Source organism: Pelodiscus sinensis, chromosome 3, assembly GCF_049634645.1.
Source record: "Pelodiscus sinensis isolate JC-2024 chromosome 3, ASM4963464v1, whole genome shotgun sequence".
NCBI classification, from domain to species: Eukaryota; Metazoa; Chordata; order Testudines; family Trionychidae; genus Pelodiscus; species Pelodiscus sinensis.
In genome coordinates this window covers 111,771,908-111,792,730 of record NC_134713.1, presented here as the reverse complement: position 1 = coordinate 111,792,730, position 20,823 = coordinate 111,771,908, and the positions used below count along the sequence as shown (strand labels likewise).

General features: G+C 44.9%; 1 long non-coding RNA gene across 1 annotated transcript; it reads left to right on the top strand.

Moving 5' to 3' along the window:
- The first annotated feature begins 4,365 nt into the window (after positions 1 to 4,365).
- LOC142827926 (uncharacterized) lies at positions 4,366 to 20,546 on the top strand. The gene is made up of 3 exons (XR_012902733.1): positions 4,366 to 4,660; positions 10,692 to 10,791; positions 19,148 to 20,546. It is a non-coding gene; the product is annotated as an uncharacterized LOC142827926 (long non-coding RNA).
- The last annotated feature ends 277 nt before the right edge of the window (positions 20,547 to 20,823 follow it).

Below are 20,823 nucleotides of genomic sequence, written 5' to 3'. Positions count from 1 at the left end.
GGAAATTTCCAGAGGCAGGTATAAATATGCAGGCCAGAATCAGGCTGGAGATGACGAGGTGGATCCAATCAGGGAGGATGAGGCCCACTTCTAGTAGCTGATCTGGAGGTGTGAATTCCAAGAGAGGAGAAGCTGCTTTTGTAGTTAGCAAGCCATTCATGGTCTTTGTTTAATCCAGAGTTGATTGTGTCAAACTTGAAGATGAACTGTAGCTCAGCAGTTTCTCTTTGAAATCTGGTCCTGAAGTTTTTTTGCTGCAGGATGGCTACCTTTAGATCTGCAATTGTGAGTCCCGGGAGATTGAAGTATTCCTCTACAGGTTTTTGTATGTTGCCATTCCTAATATCTGATTTGTGTCCATTGATTCTTTTACGTAGGGACTGTCCAGTTTGGCCGATGTATATAGCAGTGGGTCATTGTTGGCACATGATGGCATATATTACGTTAGTAGATGTGCAGGAGAATGAACCAGTGACAGTATGGCTGATCTGGTTAGGTCCTGTGATGGTGTTGCTAGTGTATATATGTGGGCAGAATTGGCACCGAGGTTTGTTGCATGGATTGGTTCCTGAGTTAGAGTTATTATGGTGCGGTGTGTAGTTGCTGGTGAGAATATGCTTCAGGTTGGCAGGTTGTCTGTAGGCAAGGACTGGCCTGCCTCCCAAGGCCTGTGAAAGCGAGGGATCATTGTCCAGGATGGGTTGTAGATCACTAATGATGCGTTGGAGAGGTTTTAGCTGAGGACTGTAGGGGTATGTCTAAACTACATGGCTCCGTCGACAGAGCCATATAGATTTGTTTGTTCGGCAAAGGGAAATGAAGCCGCGATTTAAATAATCAACTGTTCAGCTGTTTGTCGGCTCAGCACGCTAGTCTGGATGCTCTGGCGCCGACATGAAAGCCCTTTATCGATCTCCCCGGTAAACCTCATCCTATGAGGCATAACGGGGAGGTCGATAAAGGGCTTTCAGGTTGGCGCGGGAGCGTTCAGACTAGCGCGCTGAGCCGACAAACAGCTGATCAGCTGTTTGTCGGCTTAGCGCGGCAGCCATTTAAATTTAAATGAAGTTGCGATTATTTAAATCGCGGCTTCATTTCCCTTTGCTGATCAGCCTAATCTACATGGCTCCATTTATGGAGCCATGTAGTTTAGACAAACCCTAGGTGATGGCCAGTGGTGTTCTATTGGTTTCTTTCTTGGGCTTGTCCCGTAGCAGGAGGCTTCTGGGTACATGTCTGGCTCTGTCAATCTGTCTCTTCACTTCCTCGTGTGGGTATCATAGTTTACAGAATGCTTGTTGAAGATCTTGTAGGTGTAGGTCTCTGTCTGAGGGGTTGGAGCATATGCGGTTGTACCTCAGTGCTTGGCTGTAAACAATGGATCATGTGGTGTGTCCGGGATGGAAGCTGGAGGCATGCAGGTAAGCATAGCGGTCGGTAGGTTTTCGGTATAGGGTGGTATTGATGTGACCGTCACTTATTTGCACCGTGGAGTCCAGGAAATGGACCTCCCGTGTAGACTGGTCCATGCTGAGGTTGATGGTGGGATGGAAGCTGTTGAAATCGTGGTGAAATTCTTCCAGAGTCTCCTTTCCAGGGGTCCAGAAGATGAAGATGTCATCGATGTAGCATAGGTAGAGAAGGGGCGTACATGGACGAGAGCTGAGGAAGCGTTGTTCCAGGTTAGCCATAAAAATGTTGGCGTATTGTGGGGCCATGCGAGTGCCCATAGCAGTGCCACTGGTCTGGAGGTATATATTGTCACCAAATCTGAAATAGTTGTGTGTGAGGATAAATTCACAGAGTTCAGCCACCAGTTGTGCTGTGGCATCACATGGATGTAGAGGCTCTCTACACAAACATCCCACATGCAGATGGAGTACAAGCTGTCAGGAACAGTATCCCTGATGATGCTACAGCACAACTGGTGGCTGAACTCTGTGAATTTATCCTCACACACAACTATTTCAGATTTGGTGACAATACATACCTCCAGACCAGTGGCTGTTCTCTATCACCTTGCCACCTTCCAAGTGTTTATAGATGATTTCCTTAATTACTTGCTCCATTATCTTCTCTGGCACAAAAGTTAAACTAACTAGTCTGTAGTTTCTTGGGTTGTTCTTATTTCCCTTTTTGTAAATGGGCACTATATTTGCCCTTTTCCAATCTCCTGCAATCTCTCCTGTTTCCCATGATTTTCCAAAGATGATAGCTAGAGGCTCAGATACCTCCTCTATCAGCTCCTTGAATATTCTAGGATGCATTTCATCAGGTCCTGGTGACTTGCAGGCATCTAACTTTTCTAGGTGATTTTTAACTTGTTCTTTTTTTATTTTATCTTCTAAACCTACCCTCTTCCCACTAGCATTCGCTATGTTAGGCATTCCTTCAGACTTCTCGGTGAAAACCGAAACAAAGAAGTCATTAAGCATCTCTGCCATTTCCAAGTTTCCTGTTACTGTTTCTCCCTCCTCACAGACCAGTGGGCCTACCCTGTCCTTGGTCTTCCTCTTGCTTCTAATGTATTTATAAAAAGTTATATCTTAGCATTTGTTTATATGCAGGGTCAAATATTGCTTTAGAACAGAGGTTCTTAGATATTTTTATGGTATGGATCATATTTTCATAGAGAGCTAGTTTCATGGAGACTTCCCTCTCTCATTCACAGCATGAACCATCCTCTCCCACAGGTAACAGAATAATATTCTTGTGACAACTACTAGCTATTGCTAGGGTTGCCAGGTGTCCGGTATTCTACCGGACAGTTCGGTATTTGTGCTCTTTGCTGGGGAAAAAAATCAGAGAATACTGGACATGTGCAATGTCCAGTATTCTCTGATTTTTCCGGCTGCGCACCTGACGGAAGCCTGGCGGGGGTTGGGGGAGCAGCTGGAAGGCGGGGCCACGATCAGCGCTAGGAGCCTGTGATTGCACAGAAGCCTGGCGGGGGTGGGAGGAGTGTCTGGGACTCCCAGTCACTCCCTCGGCCCCCGCCAGGCTTCTATGCAATCACAGGCTCCCAGCGCCAATGACGGCCCTGCCTCCCAGCCTGGGAGTCCCAGCTGGTAGGTGGAGCCGCGATTATTGTTCTGGGCGCTTCAGAAGCCTAGCCGGGGCGGGGGGAGTGGCTGGGAGTTCCAGCCACTCCCCCTGCAAGGCTTCTGTGCAATCACAGGCTCCTAGCACCCCAGAATGGGGGAGGCTTATCATCCCGCGTTCCTTTTTTTCTTTTTTTGCTTGACTAAAAAAATACCGCATGTCCGATATTTTTTGGGAGACCATCATATGGCAACCCTAGCTGTTGCTTACATGGAAAAGTAATGTTATGAAAGTATGTAATACCATTTTAACTACCATTGTAGTTTATTAACGAGAAATAAAACAAAGTTAGCACCATGAGATCAGCTTGCTCTGCAGTAATGCACGGACTCCTTTTTTTTTTTAACACCTTGGCTCGAGGGAGCTAACCTACCAACAGCCAACTCCATTGAATGGGAGTTTTGAGTCTGTAAAATGAACTGGAGTCAGTTGATTTCTTTCTTTAAAATTATGTGACAAGCTCAGCTATTGAGATCATTTGCTAAAGTGATATATTGTATTGAATTCCTGGCTGCCTCATTCTTTACTGTGAAATATCTCATAGAGAACTTTACTGAAATAAAGCAGATATTAAAAATTGTGGTTTTTTATATAAAAAACAATTAAAGGTAAAAATAAAAAAGCAAATCCATTGCCAACAACTATTTACATATTCAAAGATAGCATCTAACCAAAAGCACTGTGACTTTTGCCAGCAATTTGCAATGTTAATTTAAAGATTGGGTTATTGTTATCAATGGTTTAATTTAAACATTGATATTAATGTGCAATCCATTTGCAATTCTATATAAATATTAACTTTAAAGCTTTCCTGAATTGGAAATATTTTTAATTAATGTGCTTGTCCTCTTTAATTATTGCTAATTAAACAAATAATGAGCTGAGCTATCTGATATTCAGATGAATACTAGGAAGTATCAGTCACTGGATCTGGATGACTCAGAGGATTTGTAATAGGACAAAAAGCTTTTTCTCTGCTAGTCTGTTTGTTCAAATACAGCGCAGGTTGCTAGTTGCTGGAAGCTGTTATCTTATAGCTGTTTGATGTCCTTTATAAGAAATGAGTTAGCCTCTAACCTGGCATGCATATGTATTAGAGCAGATCTGTGTGTATGCATGGCATCCCACTAACTTAAATGGGGCTCAAAACAGACATCTGGCAGGGACTGCATGGGCTGAACTTAGTTCCAGAATGACAGCTGTGCGTATCTTACAAACTTTTCCACATGTGACATACTTCCTGGCAGTCTCTCTCCAGGACTGAATGGTGAAATAACCTTTCAGTCAATGACATGATCCTTCACTGTCATGATTCAAATACAGCAGTTGGACAGTGTTTTGAGGATTATGCTGTTGCTCTCTGTTCTGTGGATAAATACAGGACCAAAATCTCCAGCAACAAAGATTTCCAAGGGCACTGTGATTTTGCGTGCCTCAAATTTAAGGCATGAAATTGGAGATATTTCAAAGGGCGAGGAGAAGCTGACTTCCAGAAAGTGCAGAGCACCTACCCTCTGAAAATCAGGCTCAAGGTGTCTCAGGTTGGACTTCCCAAAATGTAGGTACCTAAAGCTATTAGTCTCCTTGGAAAACTCTTACAGTGTTTTTTAAATAAGCAATACATACACATGTATAGTGTTACTCATTCCAGATATAGCCAGTATTTTAATGAGAACTGAAGCTCAAATTCACTTAAATTTAAGGGGGAAAAGATCCCTGCTCTGACTTTATTCATGACAAATTTTTCAGTGAATTGAGCTTTGAAGCCTGGACAACTGAGCAGTAAAAGTGTAGAAAAGGGAAGGATTAATTGTTTTAATTAAATGCAACTTCTAGAGCTTACTATAAACATTTAAACATTGTTATTTACCTTACCATGAATCATTAATCTAGTGAAGGTAAATCGGGTAATGAACAATGGCACCTACATTTTTAAGACTTGTTTCCTTCATAACACTTATTACTTGCACAATTTATATATGTAAATAAATGCAATGTATTACTCAACTTTGAACTAAAAAGTTTTGAAAGCTTAGCTTCAGAACACCTCTCGTACTGAAAAATTCCAAAAACTGTTCCTTTGACAAAGGAATCCACTAAAGAGAGTGAGGGGGTTATGGGTTTTTTTTTAGAGAAGACAAAGAAGGAGAAAAAATTCTCATCTCTCATCTCTCTCTGGACAAATCTCACACATTTTCTGCTTCTTGGTATTATTTCGTTGGATAAGAACATCATCAAATGAAAGTTTTCTTAATTTAACTGACAAATAAGACAGAAAAGGCTGTAAGCCTTGCTCCTTTCTTTTTAAACTTGTGGGCTACGTCTACACTGGCCCCTCTTCCGTAAGGGGCATGTAAATTTCAAGAGTCGTCGTAGGGAAATCCGCGGGGGATTTAAATATCCCCCGCGGCATTTAAATAAAAATGGCCGCCGCTTTTTTCCGGCTTTTAAAAAAGCCGGAAAAGAGCGTCTAGACTGGCCCCGATCCTCCGGAAAAAGCGCCCTTTTCCGGAGGGTCTTATTCTTACTTCAAAGTAAGAATAAGACCCTCCGGAAAAGGGCGCTTTTTCCGGAGGATCGGGGCCAGTCTAGACGCTCTTTTCCGGCTTTTTTAAAAGCCGGAAAAAAGCGGCGGCCATTTTTATTTAAATGCCGCGGGGGATATTTAAATCCCCCGCGGATTTCCCTACGACGACTCTTGAAATTTACATGCCCCTTACGGAAGAGGGGCCAGTGTAGACGTAGCCGTGAGGTTTTTAAAATAAACTGAAAAAAAAAAAGAATAGTAACAGAAAGTAGAGATGATTAGGGAAAAAACACAGCCAACCAACCAACCATGACTTTGTCTGATTTCCAATATCAGTTCAGTGAAAAATAGCAAAGAAAATGGATAGTCAGCCTCCTACAGATTTTCATTGATTGTGACTGTTAATAGTGGGCTGGGTTTTGTGTAGAATCTAGTTGAGTGGCTGCACAAAGGAACAGGAAGAAGAGGCCTTACCTTTTGTTAAGTTGCAGCAATATACCCCAGTTCAGGAAAGCACTTAAAAATGTGCATAGGTCACTGCGAAGTGGATGGGATTTAAGCAGATACTGAAGTGCTGTCCTGAACTGGTGCCTAAGTTCTTGGTCTGGAACTTCTCTAACCACCATTCTTTCATCTCCTTTTTCTATTTCTTTGTGTTGTTGTTCACAAAAGAGGAAGCTTAGTGATTTTTCTGTCTCATTCTAAGCTGCTTCCTGAAAAGAACATTATGGGAGGCTAAAAGAACTTTCTAAAATGAGGATTGGCAGTGTAGACAAGAGTGGTAACTGGCTTTCCTGGACCTTCTCTCAGAGTCAGGAAGAAGTCCCTTGTAAGCTTTACTGTCCAGACCAAGGTAAGGGTCAGGCAGGCAGAAGTCTCTAAGCTACATAGGATTGTGAAAGAGATAAGATTGTGTAGCTTACTGGAAGGGCAATGACAAGTCACAGGCAGCTCCATTCTGGCATATTACTGAATATTTTCCCAATTTTGCAGATTTTTAGAATTATTTCAGTAGAATAGGCGGCTGTTGGCTGATTTTGTAACCAAGTTAATGTTGCTGACTAATTTAGTTCTGCTCTACCATATATTTGGGGCCTAATGTGCCACATAAGACAAACTATCTTGTCAGTGAGAAACGTGGTTGGTGCTGCTGGGTGTTATTTTAAGCATTAGCTAGGTGGTGCATGGTTAAGTATTGTTGTACTAATGTGATCTGTACAATCCAGAAGATTAATCAGAAATTCCTAGAAAAAAGACTGATTGGCAGTAATATACTGGTATATCTTGATTTTGTCATTTTGCTTAGTCATATTTTATTAAAATATAAATTTTAATATCAATGTATGATAAAGTGTTTATTATATATAATAATTTATATTATATTATGTTTTGATATTATTAAAATGAAATGTTTTAATGGTTCTCAACTATACAGTTTTTTTAATTTGCTTTCTGTGGAGATTTTTAATTTCAACTTTTTTGTTACCATTCAGAACATGCAAAATACTTTCAAACTATCAGAATTTCCCACAGATCGGCAATTCCAATTTCAGACCAGCTCTGTTTCTAATTTAGCCTTCTCTAAGTTCAGAGATCAGGTCTCTTTTCTCCAAGGTATTCCAACAGTGATTACCCCATCTTGCAGTCTTCTCATTCACACAAAAGGTCAGCTTAGGGGCACAGTACTGAACATTAAAATATAATTGGAATCAAACACTTATAGAATTGGAAACAAGGAAGAGAACTGGAAATGAATGTGTTTTACTGGTTACTTTGAAATACACATTGATTTGGGCATGAAGCTTGTTTCACAAAGTATGGAAGTATTTTCTACAGTATCGGAAAACGAGGTCTCATTTTTTTTAAGATTCTGAGAGCTCCTGTTTAACACTGTCGTACTTTCATTTAAACATTTTGTAACTCCAACAAAACAAAACTCAGACCCTGGTATTCTCTGACAATTGAGAACCCCATTGTCCAAACTGGAGAAAGATCTTTGGTCACTGCAGACACCCTTGCATCCTGACATGACTGTTACCTCCCACAGACCCATCATAAGAATGCCTATTTGCATGACTGAAAATATACAACGTTATATTATTTATAATTGACATAATGATTAATAAATGAGACATTGTACTCACAGACTGTATTCAATGGGACTTCTGCTGCTTCATCTTTTTGCATATTTCTTTGAAGTTTACATCATAACTGGTCAAGTTCAGCTTCATGCAGGCATTCAGGCTGTCTTCTGTCAATCTTATGGCAGGGGGCAGGGGATGTGGAGGTGCGGGAGTCTGAGTTGGGGTGCATGAGGGGCAGGGGGTTTGGGTGTAAGATGGACTCAGGGCACAAGGTTAGGGTGTGTGGCGGTACAGGAGTGTTATGGCAGGGGGCTAAAGATGTGGGGGTGTAGGTGTTAAGAGATGTGGGGTTATGAAGGGTACATGGTAGAGGGTTCAGAGTTGGTTTTGGGGGGAGGCGTGCAGGAGTGTTATGATGCTGTGGCCAGATGGGGGCTGACTTGCTGGCTAGGCTTCATTTTTAAATAAAGTAAAATACTATGTCCAACACAAAAGGTTTCAACATTGTCTTTATTTATGGCAGGAGTGGGGAACCTTTGTTGGGTCAGGGATCACTGATCCATAAAAAAAATCAGTCAGGGGCCACACAAGTGAGAAGCAAAAAACCAACCAACCAAACAAAAAAAACCCAACCAACCAACCAAAAAAACCTAACACCCTCCAAAAATCCCCAACTGAAATACCTCACTCCTCTGGTGCTCCATCCCCATAGTAGGGGGAGGGAAAGGGAGGACTGAGGTTCAAGGTCTTAAGCCAGATTTACTCTTCTGGGGTTCTAGGATTAGTGCATTTTGTGGGCCTCCCAAGCCTTTGGGTGGGGCCAAAAATGAAGGGTTAAGTGTGCAGGACAGGGCTGCGAGTGAGTGGGATAGGGATGGGAGTGCAGGCTCTGGGCAGGAGGTGGGCTGCAGGAAGGGGTGTGGGGCAAGGTCTGAGTGGGAGGGAGAGTGCAGGAGCAGGCTGGGAGTAGGGGGCAGGAGCAAAGGAGTGTGCAGGAGCAGGCTGGGGGCATGGTGTCTGGCCAGGGGGAGGGGTTGGGAGCGGACTGGGGGTGTGGAGTCTTGGCAGGGGGCATGAGTGAGGGGGCTGGAGAGTGGGGTATCGGCGAGGGAGGACTAGTGAGGGGATTGGCGGTGTGGGGGCTGGGCACAAGGGGGGGGGCACTTACTTGCTTTAGTGCCATGTCACAGCTAGCGTGTAACATGGCCTCCTGCTTCTCCCATTCACTGGATTCTGGCCAATGGGAGCAAAGTGGAAATCTCCAGCAAGTGCATGCCCGCGACACTGTCCCCCTAGCCAGGGGAAGGAAAATGGTGGCACACAGAGTCATTTTTGGTTCCGCTTGTTCCCCGCACACCAGATCCGGCAGGGAGGCTCAGGGTTTTCTTCCACTGCCCCCTTACACCTGCAGGAAGCCGGCACAGGCATGCCAATCTAGTGGGGGGTCGTAAGGCTGTAGTGCCAGTAGGCCCTCCCTGCTGAAAGGGGGCTGAGATGAAGCTCCAAAAGAGCCATATCTGGCTCCCTAGTGAGCCATATTTCACTCGCAAGACATAGGATACCAACTCCTGATGTGGATCATCCCTGACAGGTGTCTGTCTAACCTGCTCTTAAGTATCTCCAGTGATGGAGATTCCAAAACCTCCATAGGCAATTTATTCCAGTGTTTAACTACCCTGACAGGAGGTTTTTCCTAATGTCCAACCTAAACTTCCCTTGCTGCAATTTAATCCCAGTCCATGTCTCTTTAATTAAGCCCTTCTCTTTTGTTAGCTCAGCATGACACGCCTCAGCCTGTGTCAGAATCCTTGAAACTAACCCAGGTGGGGCTTTAGAAGAGAGACATTTTCCTCCTCTTTTTCAAATCTCCACACTTCTAACCAGCCGAAGTGACCTAGGATATCATGGTCACCCATTGTTCAGGACCTTAGTTTTTAAGGATATGAGGCAAGGGACAAATACTTTCTAGTAACTTGGTTTGTTGTTGTGCTTGCTGCAATCCTTTCCTATGAACGTAAAACATCACCTTAGACTGTCACCTCCTCCAACCAAGGAATAGGAGACACCACTTCCTTATATAAAGCAAAGGCAGCTCAGTGGTCAGCCTGGCAGGGATAGATGCATGTTGGTCACTGTATCAACAAATATCTCAGGGATGAAATTAGAGGAAAGTGCTGAGAATGAAATGGAAGCCTCTTGCTAGCTGCACCTCTTCCTTGTCAATGACCTACAATGATTGCAAAGATATACACCTTGAAGAGCTTCTGTGACTCTCCCAAAGGACTTCTGCTGAGCCACCTACAGGGGCCCTGAAATACTCACTTGCCCTCCAACAATGGGACCCTAGAACTGGCCCTGTGCAGCCAGCTTTACACAGGTTAGAGAAACATCCACCTCCTTATCTCTTTACCTTTGGCTTCCTGTATGACATGTTTCTTTCTTGTGTCCTATTTGAGCTGCCCTGTCCAAACTCACATGCATTCTCCTTATAAGTCTCACCAGTAACATCTTTCAGGTAGGCTTTTTACCAGGTAGGCCTTTCAGATGAAAGAAAAACTAGACTCCTGTCTTCTCCCATCCTCATCAGCAAACAGTATGCATGTAGGGAGACGTTTCACAAGCTGAGGGGCAACTGTAACAGAAATGAAGTCTAATGCTAACCCAGGTAGACAAATACATATCGTACTGGCTGGACAGTGTTGATCACAAGGATATGACAGGAATTGTGCAATACCAATGGATAATGAATTACCAGTATAATTATATCAACCCTGTCCATCCTCAAGGATTCCACAATGCTTATCCTGCAGGCTGATGGAAATAAGCTATGCTCTTAGGTATGTTGCACCATTTGGTAAGCTGCATTTACTGTAGCTGAGTCGACATTTGGTGTTAATTTTATTGGCCTCAGAGTCATCCAAGTGCTTTTAAAGTGGTAGTTGTATTGATATTTAAAGTAAACACCTTTTACTCAACAGATCTAATAACAGAAAAAACTACAGAGGCAATAGATAGCAACTGGCACCACTGACTAGACACCATGAGTAACGAGTTCATCCTCTCAGGAGACATAGAAATGTAAGTATGAGGGTTTTGGGGTGCGATCATCCCCTCCCAGTCCGAGAGGGGGGGGTCTGCGGACCCCTTTTGTCCTCCTTTTGTCCGGTGTCGTTCCCGGATCCCTGATAGGGGCCTGGGCCCCTTGGGTGCGATCACCCCCTCCCGGCTGAAAGGGGGGGTCAGCGAACCCTGGCAGTGAGTACCCGCCGAGCGGGGTGGGGCCGAAGCCCCCGGCTTTAAGTCCTCCCCAGTCCGGGGTTCTAGTTTGGTCCCTTTCGTCTAGTGTGGCTGTCGGGTGCTGGACGCTCCCCGTGTGGAGGGAGAGGGACCCGGTCCCGCCCTCTCTCCGGGTCCCAGCCCGGGGCCCTGAGCGCCGGGGCCACTAGCGCCCCGGCACGGTTGACGGGGGGGGGGTGAGGATTCTCCCCCCTTTGGCTCATCCACCCACGGTCGCCAGAAGCGCCCTGCCCCGGGCTCCTTCCTCCCTCCCGTTGGGTCTGCCGGCCGATCCCGTCGCCCTGGCACCTACCTTGACTCGGCGGTCCGCGGCGTCCGACGTTCCGGCGGAGTCTCGGGGGTGAGTTCTCTGGCCCTGGCGCACTCCTGGCCGTCCCGGTCCCTCCTGGCTCGGCGCGGCGGGGTCCGCCCGCCGTCCGGCGAGGGGCTGAGCGCTCGCCAGGGGCAGTGGCTGTCCCGGAGGCCCTGGGACCAGCGCCGGGCCGGTAGCCGGGCTGTGTGGCGCTCACGCTCCGTCCTGCGGCGGGGGCTGCTCCTCCGCCGCCGCGAGGAGCCTGCGCCCTGCTTCTCCGGCAGCGGGCACTTTTAAACGGGCCCGCCGTGCCGGCCGGGGCCCCGCCCCTTCCGGGCACGTCCCGGCCGTCGGCCCTGGCGAGTGGCCGTGCGCCCTGACCCCGCCTTCCCCGAGTGAGCCGGCGGGGGGCGAGCCGCCTGTCAGCTGCCGGCGCAGGCGCGGGGGGAGTGCCCCCGCCTGCCGCCCCTGGCGGCTGGAGTTGTGGGGTTGCTGGGGGGTCTGGGTCTGGGGCTGGCTGGCGGATCCCCGCCGGCGGGGACTCTGCTCACCCCGGCCCCGGGAAAGTGACGGCCGGCGGGGGCTCCGCTCGCCCCGCCCCTGGGCAGGGGACGGCCCGTCACAGTAAGTAACTACAGGCCAGGCTCTTTTTCTTCCCTCTCTACCCCTCAGGCCATCTGCACACTACAAAGATAAGTTGACTTCATGTAAATCAACAGCAAGCCACCAATTTAAGCAATTGCGTGTCCACACTGCACTGACTGCGTCGGCAGAGTGCATTGCTAGGAGGTTTGCACTAATGCATGGAGCACTGCACTGTGGGTAGCTATCCCACAGTGAGTATAGCTAAATGGAATGTTGGGTTGGGCTTGCAAAGCCTTATGGGACAAAAATATTGGTGCGGGTGGTTATGAGAACATGGCATTAGCCTCCCATGATGCACTTTCCCCTCTCCCTTTTTCCCTCCCTGAAATCAACAGTAAACAAACCAATCCATTTTTATACCTTTTTTCGTAAACTTGGGTTACCTGATCAGATCCATAGCACGATAAGCATGGACGCCGCTCTGCTGTACACTGTCTTCGTGTTAGAAACACCTCATACCTTATCCTGCATTATTTAAGCAACTGATACGGGAGCCGCTGAACAGAACAATATGATGCCACGAGCAGCCCTGCTGGAAGATAGAGAGCGTAGCAATTCGCAGTCGCTGCCAACGGTCATAAATCACCTTGAGGCAGTTGAACGCTGTTTCTGGTCCTGGGAAACAAGTCCTGACTGGTGGGACCAGTGGCTATGGGATGAGGAGCAGTGGTTGCAGAACGTTCCTTTGCATAAGACCGCTTCCTAGGGACTGTGTCAAGAGCTTTCCCCAGCCCTGAAGCATAGTAATTGTACTAAAATGAGAGCTGTTTGGACAGCAGAGAAACAAGTGGCAATAGCTGTTTAGAAGGTAGCAACACCAGACTACCCATTAGTGGGGCATCAATTTGGTGTGGGTGAAACTACCATGGGATTGTTGGGATCAAAGTTTGCGTGACCGATAACAGACTTTTGCTAAGAAGGGTAGTGACTACGTCTCACGTATAAGACATACAGGATGGCCTTGCTGTGATGGGGCTCCCTAACTGTGCGGGAGTGGGGATAATGCAACGCACATCCCTATCTTGACTCCAAACCACCTTGCTAGGGTATGTCTACACTACAAAGTTAATTCAAACTAACGGATGTTAGTTCGAATTAACTTTGATAGGCGCTACACTAGCGCTCCGCTAGTTCGAACTTAATTCGAACTAGCAGAGCGCTTAGTTCGAACTAGGTAAACTTCATTCTACGAGGACTAAGCCTAGTTCGAACTTACTAGTTCGAATTAAGGGGTGTGTACCCCTTAATTCGAACTAGTGGGAGGCTAGCCCTCCCCAGCTTTCCCTGGTGGCCACTCTGGCCAACACCAGGGAAACTCTACTGCCCCCCTCCTGGCCCTGGACCCCTTAAAGGGGCACGGGCTGGCTACGATGCCCGTGCCAGGTGCAAGCCTGCCAGCATCCAGCCAGCAGACCCTGCACCTGGCACGGCTCGAGCCAGCCACACGATGCCCCCCAGCCCTCCCCCTCTTCCCGGGACCAGGCTGGCGGCTCCTGGGAGCTTGCCTGGGACCGCAAGAGGCGGGCACCCGCCTGGTCTAGTGCGGACATCGTGGACCTCATCCCCAACCTCCGCACTAGGCACAGGAAAGTGGCCGTCTAGGGCAGGAGAGCAGCCAGCCTGGCCACCCAGGAGCAGGTGTGCATGAAAATCAAGGTGGTCCACTGAGACCCCCGACCCTGAGCTTACAATGGCTGTACTGGGTCAGACCAAAGGTCCATCTAGCCCAGTAGCCTGTCTACCGACAGCGGCCAACCCTAGGGACCCTGGAGGGGATGGACCGAAGACAGTGACCAAGCCATTTGTCTCGTGCCATCCCTCTCCAGCCTTCCACAAACCTTGGGCAGGGACACCACTCCTACCCCCTGGCTAATACCACTCCATGGACCCAACCTCCATGACTTTATCTCACTTCTCTTTAAACTCTGTCCTAGTTGTAGCCTTCACAGCCTCCTGCAGCAAGGAGTTCCACAGGTTGACTCTTTGCTTTGTGAAGAACAACTTTCTGTTACTAGTTTGAAGCCTGCTACCCATTCCTTTCCTTTGGTGTCCTCTAGTCCTTCAATTATGGGAACTAATGAAGAACTTTTCTGTATGCACCCTCTCCACCCCACTCATGCTTTTATAGACCTCTATCATATCCCCCCTCAGTCTCCTCTTTTGTAAGCTGAAAAGTCCCAGTCTATTTAGCCTCTCTTCATATGGGACCTGTTCCAAACCCCTGATCATTTTAGTTGCCCTCCCCTCTCCCACCCTCTCTCTTCCCCTCTCCCACCTCCTTTTCCCAGTCTCCCCCAGTTTTGTTCAATAAAGAGATTCTATTTTTGAACACAATTGTCCTTTATTTTGTACATCAGGAAGGGGGGCTAGGGAGGGGTAAGTGGAAGGAGGTGAGGGAGGAATGGGGTACGAGCCCCCGATGGGGAGGACTGGGCTGGCTCTGCGGGCTTCTGGGGGTGGAAGCTCTCCTGCAGCCCCCCAATTGCCCCCTCTCCCGAGATGGCAGCCTGCAGCAAGTGCAGCCGGTCTGATGACCAAGTGCTGTGATGTGCCCAGTGTGGGTACTCTGGGCACTCCAAGCCAGGACTGCTTTGCAAGCGGGGCACCCCTGAGAACTGTCTGTCCGGGGTGGGGGTCGGGACCCTTTAAGCACAGCCCTCGGCTAGCCTGAGGCAGCAGCTCCATGCTCTAAGTCCTCATCTGATGCCCTGCCGGCACTGCTTCCGGCCATCCTTAACCCTGGTTCAGGGTCCACTCTGTGTGGACAAGCTAGTTCGAACTAAACTAATTCGAACTAACGCATCCAGACTAAAAAACTAGTTTGAATTAGCGTTTTGCTAATTCGAATGAACTAATTTGAACTAAGTTAGTTCGAATTAGCGCTGTAGTGTAGACATACCCCTACAGAGTATACAGACTGAAAAGGGTACTTCTCATTGGTGTTGCAAGCAATGGAGGCTCACAGGGGCAGTTTCACCGACATCAACATGGAATAGTCAGGAAAGGCATCAAACATGAACATCCTTAGGAAAACAGATCTGTTGAAAGGCTGGAAGCAGAGATTTCCTTTCCAGACTGCAAAATAACCATTGGTGATGTTAAAATGTCAGTCATGATCCTGGGAGATCCACCTTTCCTCTGGCCTGTTCCTTACCATGCTTACCACCAAACTGAATCCAGCTGCTTCCCTAAGAACTGTGAGGTTCACCTTCTGCAAAGTGACTAAAAGCATAACTGTGGCCTTGTACGTAACACCTCCTTATTGTCTTAGATGGACCTTTGTTTTATTCTAACAGAATAAAGGAGGCAGTATGCTGCACCACAGCACTTCTCACAGCTCCCATTGGCTGGGTATGGCAAACTGTCACCAACAGGAGCTGCGAGCGGCCATACCTCTGGATGCATAGGTAAATAAACTGTTCACTGGACTCTTAGGCTGCATCTAGACTACATCCCTCTTTTGACAGAGGGATGTAAATTAGACACTTCAAAATTGCAAATGAAGCCAGGATTTGAATTTCCCGTGCTTCATTTGCATAATCGCGTCATGGTGCTTTTTTTTGAAAAAGCGCTATTTTGAAAGTAAAATCACAGTCGAGATGCGATTCTTTCGAAAAGGGCAGGCTTTTTATAAAGATACTGTACTCCTCAAAAAATGAGATTTATAGGATCTTTCAAAAAAGCCTGCCCTTTTTCAGAAGAACGTCTAGACTGCAGTTCTACTTTCGAAATAGTGCCACGACACAATTATGCAAATGAAGCACAGGAAATTCAAATCCCGGCTTCATTTGCAATTTCAAAGTGTCTAATTTACATCCCTCTGTAGTCTAGACACAGCCTTATTGCCCACCCCTGCTCTATAGGATAAGTGTATGTCTGGTACAGTATATGAATCCTACAGTACAATAAAAGATCAGTAACTGACAAGATCCAGGTTTCTGAGATATGTGAAATGTCAGGACTCTCCATGTCACCCTAATACTGAGAGAGAGAGAAGCAACATCAAATATTTTGAAAAGCATGTTACAAAAAATAAGAACGGTTTTCCTCTTTCCATACAATATTATGAAGTATGCAACTATGTTAGTAAAAGACGTTAAATTGTATGCAAAACGGAGGCTGAACATGAGACAAGGCTGTTTACTTTAGAGTCATGCATCAAGAGCAAAACTGCAGAGAGTTTTTTTGCGTTCTAAGAATTTGTACTAAAACAGTTGGCTGCGCATTTCAAAACTAATCTCTGGTAATTAACCAATCAGATTTTAATGCAACTATGCTAGAAACAATTAAAACTGCATCATGCAGGGACACACGATGCAAAAGACTTTGTTGAAATTAAGCGTTTGAGCCAAAGCTTTTCTTGCTGTTTTAGAATAGTTTGTAGACTCTCACACTAAGTTACCTTCAATATGAAATTATCAAAGTGCTTTATAGACATTAATTAATTAAGGCATTGAGGCAGGGAATTACTATCCCCACTTTCCAAATTAAGAAACTTAGTCACAGAATGGTGAAGTGACTTGCCAGGACATGATGGCAGCAAGTTGGAAACAGAACCCAGGAATTCTTACCGCAAAGCCTGTGTTTTTATGACAAGATTGTTCTTGTGACAGAACATCTGAAGACCTTCAAAAGAGAAAAGCTCTTTTCATAGTTTGCAGTTGAAAGATATTTGCTAGGATTTACATAAAGCATAACATCAGGTACAGTGCATGCAGCCTGATGCAGCAGAGAATATTTTTTAAGAAGGTTGCTGTGGGATGGCAGCAATAAAACATTTGACAGTAAAGGTTAAAAGGCAGATTCTGTCTTCCACAATGTAGTCCTGTAGCAGTTTTGTTGACAGAGTCAGTTATATTATTGTGATGATTTCCACGTACTGTTTCATTTGGTATAGTTATGTTACTTATCAAATTATTTCATATAACAAACTGTTCCCCTCCCTTGCTACGTATCTTATTTATAAATCATGTAATTCAACCTATGTAACATTCTTCCTGTTTCCATTCCTTTTGAGAAATGTTGGTTTAACAATTGAGTTTATAAGCTTGGGTTATCATGTGAATTCAAAAAAACAGCACTTTTATAACAGAAGTTTGCTTTCCATCTTCTTTCTTCTTCTACACAAAGCGGACATGCAAAATTTACTAGAACAGACATATCATAGGGTATCTCTTGCTTTTGTCTAGCATTAGTCTACTAGGACTGAAATCTCAGGTTAGAGATCCTCCCTGGGATTTATGTATTTATTTTTAATACTTGCCTTTTGTTGCACTCCATTCCATACCAAATGTCAAACTGCACCTCACGATTCTCTGTATGGACTAAGATAAATGTGACCACTGATGGCTTAGCCATTTTCAGAAAGGGGGCAAAGGAGATGGAGTAGTATTGTGCTAGTGGAAGGCAATTCCACCCCATCACCTGTTTTATTTAAAGATTGCTCTTCAATTGTTGAATACCACAATAGAAATGTGGTATGTACAAAATGCCAGTGGGTTGAATAAATTAACAAATGAAGGGCACGGGAGTATAGCCCTATTAAAGTCAATTGAACTTTCCTCATTTCCTCCAGCTGAGGAGCCAGCCCTAGTTCTTACTTTCATGTTAGTTTTGGCAATGTTTTAAAACTAGAATGTTATGGCTACAGATTCTGATTAAAGAAAAACAAAAGCATGGGCTTGAATTTCATTCAACCCATAAAAGGCCTCTCACTTCTTTGCACCTCTACATTTGCACAAATAATTGCACAAATAATTACAAGTCATTCATGTAGGTAGGTGCCTGGATTGGGCATACAGTTGATGCCTAAGGCTGAGGCATCAAAGCTACGATGTTCCCACAGTTATTTACAGACACGGAAAGGGAGGCTAGATTTGAAAATGTGTTCCTAATGGCAATCATGAAGATGGCAACAAAACCCATCTTACCACTATGCATCAACTATGGAAAAACAAAATCCTGTATTCAAACCATTGTTGGACATTGCTATGCAAATTAAGAAACATGGATGGAGTTAGCGGTGAAATCAGTAATAATGTCCTTTCCCCTGCCTGCTCCTTCTAGGATTCAAGAGAAATTATTAGGAATACGAATAGCTGACATGAAAATTAAATTTAGCAATCTGAAAATGGTGCCTTTCCGTTACGTCTCACACCTTCTTTCCTTTCCATCAAGTGCCAGTGCCTGGTTTCCACAGTATTATGCCAGCATAAAGTATAGAACACCACTGGTCATCACCTACAGCCTCCAACTTAACTTAAAACTCCTCCAGCGCATTATTAACAATCTACAACCTGTCCTGGAAAATGACTAGTCATTCACATCCCTATTAATAACCATGTACACAGGGTACACTGGAATTGCAACAGCAAGTAATCTGGGGGATGGCTGTATAAAAAATTGGCAATGATATATCAGACTATCAACCTGAGGAGAAATTACCAGACAAATTGCAGGACTGAATGGAATGCTAATTCCATAAGAAATGGGGATAAGGAGTATAGCGGACAACTGAGCAGTGCATCCACAGCACCCTCTGTTAAGCAGAGAATACAGAGGTAACTGAGTTAGTGGTTCCACTCAAGCACAAAACCTGCTAAGAAAAGAGCAATAATGGAAACAGGAATCTCACAAGTCACCCAGAAAAATTTGTAGGGACACATCTGTTGTGGAACTGTATCTTCTCAGGCTTCCTAATTCCATTTCACTCAAGTGCTGAGAGGAATGGTTCAGAGGTGAAGAATCATCTTTTTGGAATCTTCTAAAGACCTGCCCTTGTTTAAAATACTGTAACACACTGCTGTCTGACAGCAGCACACAACATAGTGTTCCTGTGATGTTTTGGATGACTGCTGTAGAATACTTCTGAACTTTCCTTTTGTAAGGATGATCAGCAGCAGATGGGCAGAGATGACTGCTTGGCTTCTACTCAGCAACGTTAACACCAGCTTTTGAATGAATTAGCCATGCTGCAAACAGAAGGAGATACACATTTGTGGGTGGATAAGGTAGGCAGGGCCTTGACTTGGGTGACCATGTGTCAAAAATCATGAGTGCACCTGATTCTTATTTACAGCATGGCATCTGTATATGCTCTGGCAATAGAAGAATGTTTTGCACTGCCAGTCATACAAGAGTCTTAGTATAAATGAGAATCAAGTTCATTTGTGGTTTTAATTTGTTGCTATTTTTCCATAGGTAAGTCTTTCCCCATGGCTCTGGGCATTCAAAGGACAAGAAAATATACAAGTAGCAGTGGAATAAAACATGGAATCCTTTGCTTCTAGCATCAAAATGGGAAGGAAGAAGTGGATGGGTTCCTTTTGCCTCCTTGCTTCTCAATAGGGAAATGAGGAATTAGAGTCTAAAAGGAACAATATTTTTTTCTGTTGAAACAAATAGTCAGATCTTGGTTCCTAAAATGGTTATGGGAGCACACTGGTCAGACAGACTCCAATGACTCCACATACACAGGATCTACATTTTTAATCCATATAAAATCAGTTGCTTGAGTCAGTCTGCCAAAAAAGCAGTTTATCAGTAAGTAGACCCAGCTACTTCTATTTTAACATCATTACTTTAAAAATAACACTCAGCCACCTTATCTTACATAACATTTTCAGCTTACAATAAGATTTTAAAGAAGGAGTCTTTATCTACATGTTCAAGTTTAAAGAGCTTTAAAGCGGCATTCTGGTCACAGCAGCAGTGCTGGGAGAGAGCTTTCTCAGCCCTCTATGTAAATCACCTCCACAAGGGGAGTAGCTAAGAGCACTGGGAGTGTGGCTCTCAGCACTGTAGCTCTATCCATGCTAGCACTTTACAGTATAACTTGCTGTGCTCTTGGTGTGTGTGTGCACGTGTGTGTTTTCTCAAACCCAGGAGTGAGAAAATTACAGTGCAGCAACTTGCCAGTAGACAAGTCTTGTAACTTTTGTTTATGCTATTCTGAGCATTCCACACAGCATTTATACTCACACTGCTGGAAAACCAGTGAATGCTACACATTTTTGTTAACTCTCTGGTAGCTAATCCTAAGGAAAAAAAATATTGCAGGAAACAATGCCACAAGCAGCTCACATTTGTTCACAAACCATTTAGAAAGACCCTGAAATGTGCAACTCTGATGTAAAATCTTCTCCAAAGGCCTCACATAATCACCATTGGTTGGAAAGCTGCAAACTTGTGTATCAAATTAAAAGAGGGGGAAAAACAGTTAAATCTTTCACTAGTCTTGTAACATTATCTAACAAATTAGATTTCCTGCTATTACCTTAACTGCAAATATACCAAACTCATGGTCTCTCCACACTAATCTTCTCCGTCCTTCCCTCGTTTCCCAGCTTTTTGTCCACTGATACAATGGAACTGGTAGTAGTACTACTGGTACATAGGGATCCTGTGGCTGTCAGTGCTTTTACCACCCTGCTAACTCTGCTCCAAGCAGATCAGAATAACACTGGTAAAATATTTATGCTCTATTCAGTGTTTAAGCACTAGTGCAGCTCCCATAATAATGATGGGAAATTGGGAAAAAAGGCTAGAGTAAAAAAGGTCCCTGAATGTTTTTTGTTTTCTTCTTTAACTAGCCAGTAGACACAGGTTAAAGGACAGGAAAGGATTAATTTTGGCTTTAAGGTAACAACCTGCATCCATACACTGAATACAGCAGTATCACTTCCTAAGTGAGTGCTGGGAACTAAGATCAATATTGGATTCTCTCCTCCTGCTATGCCTCTTTGCGTGATAAAATTACAAAAAAATGGGTTATAATTCAACTTATATGTCTGAACGCATTGTTATGTAAGAACAAAAAGAGATTGTTATAGGAGGTGATGTGGGGAGTGGATACATTACAGTAAAAGTCACGTTTG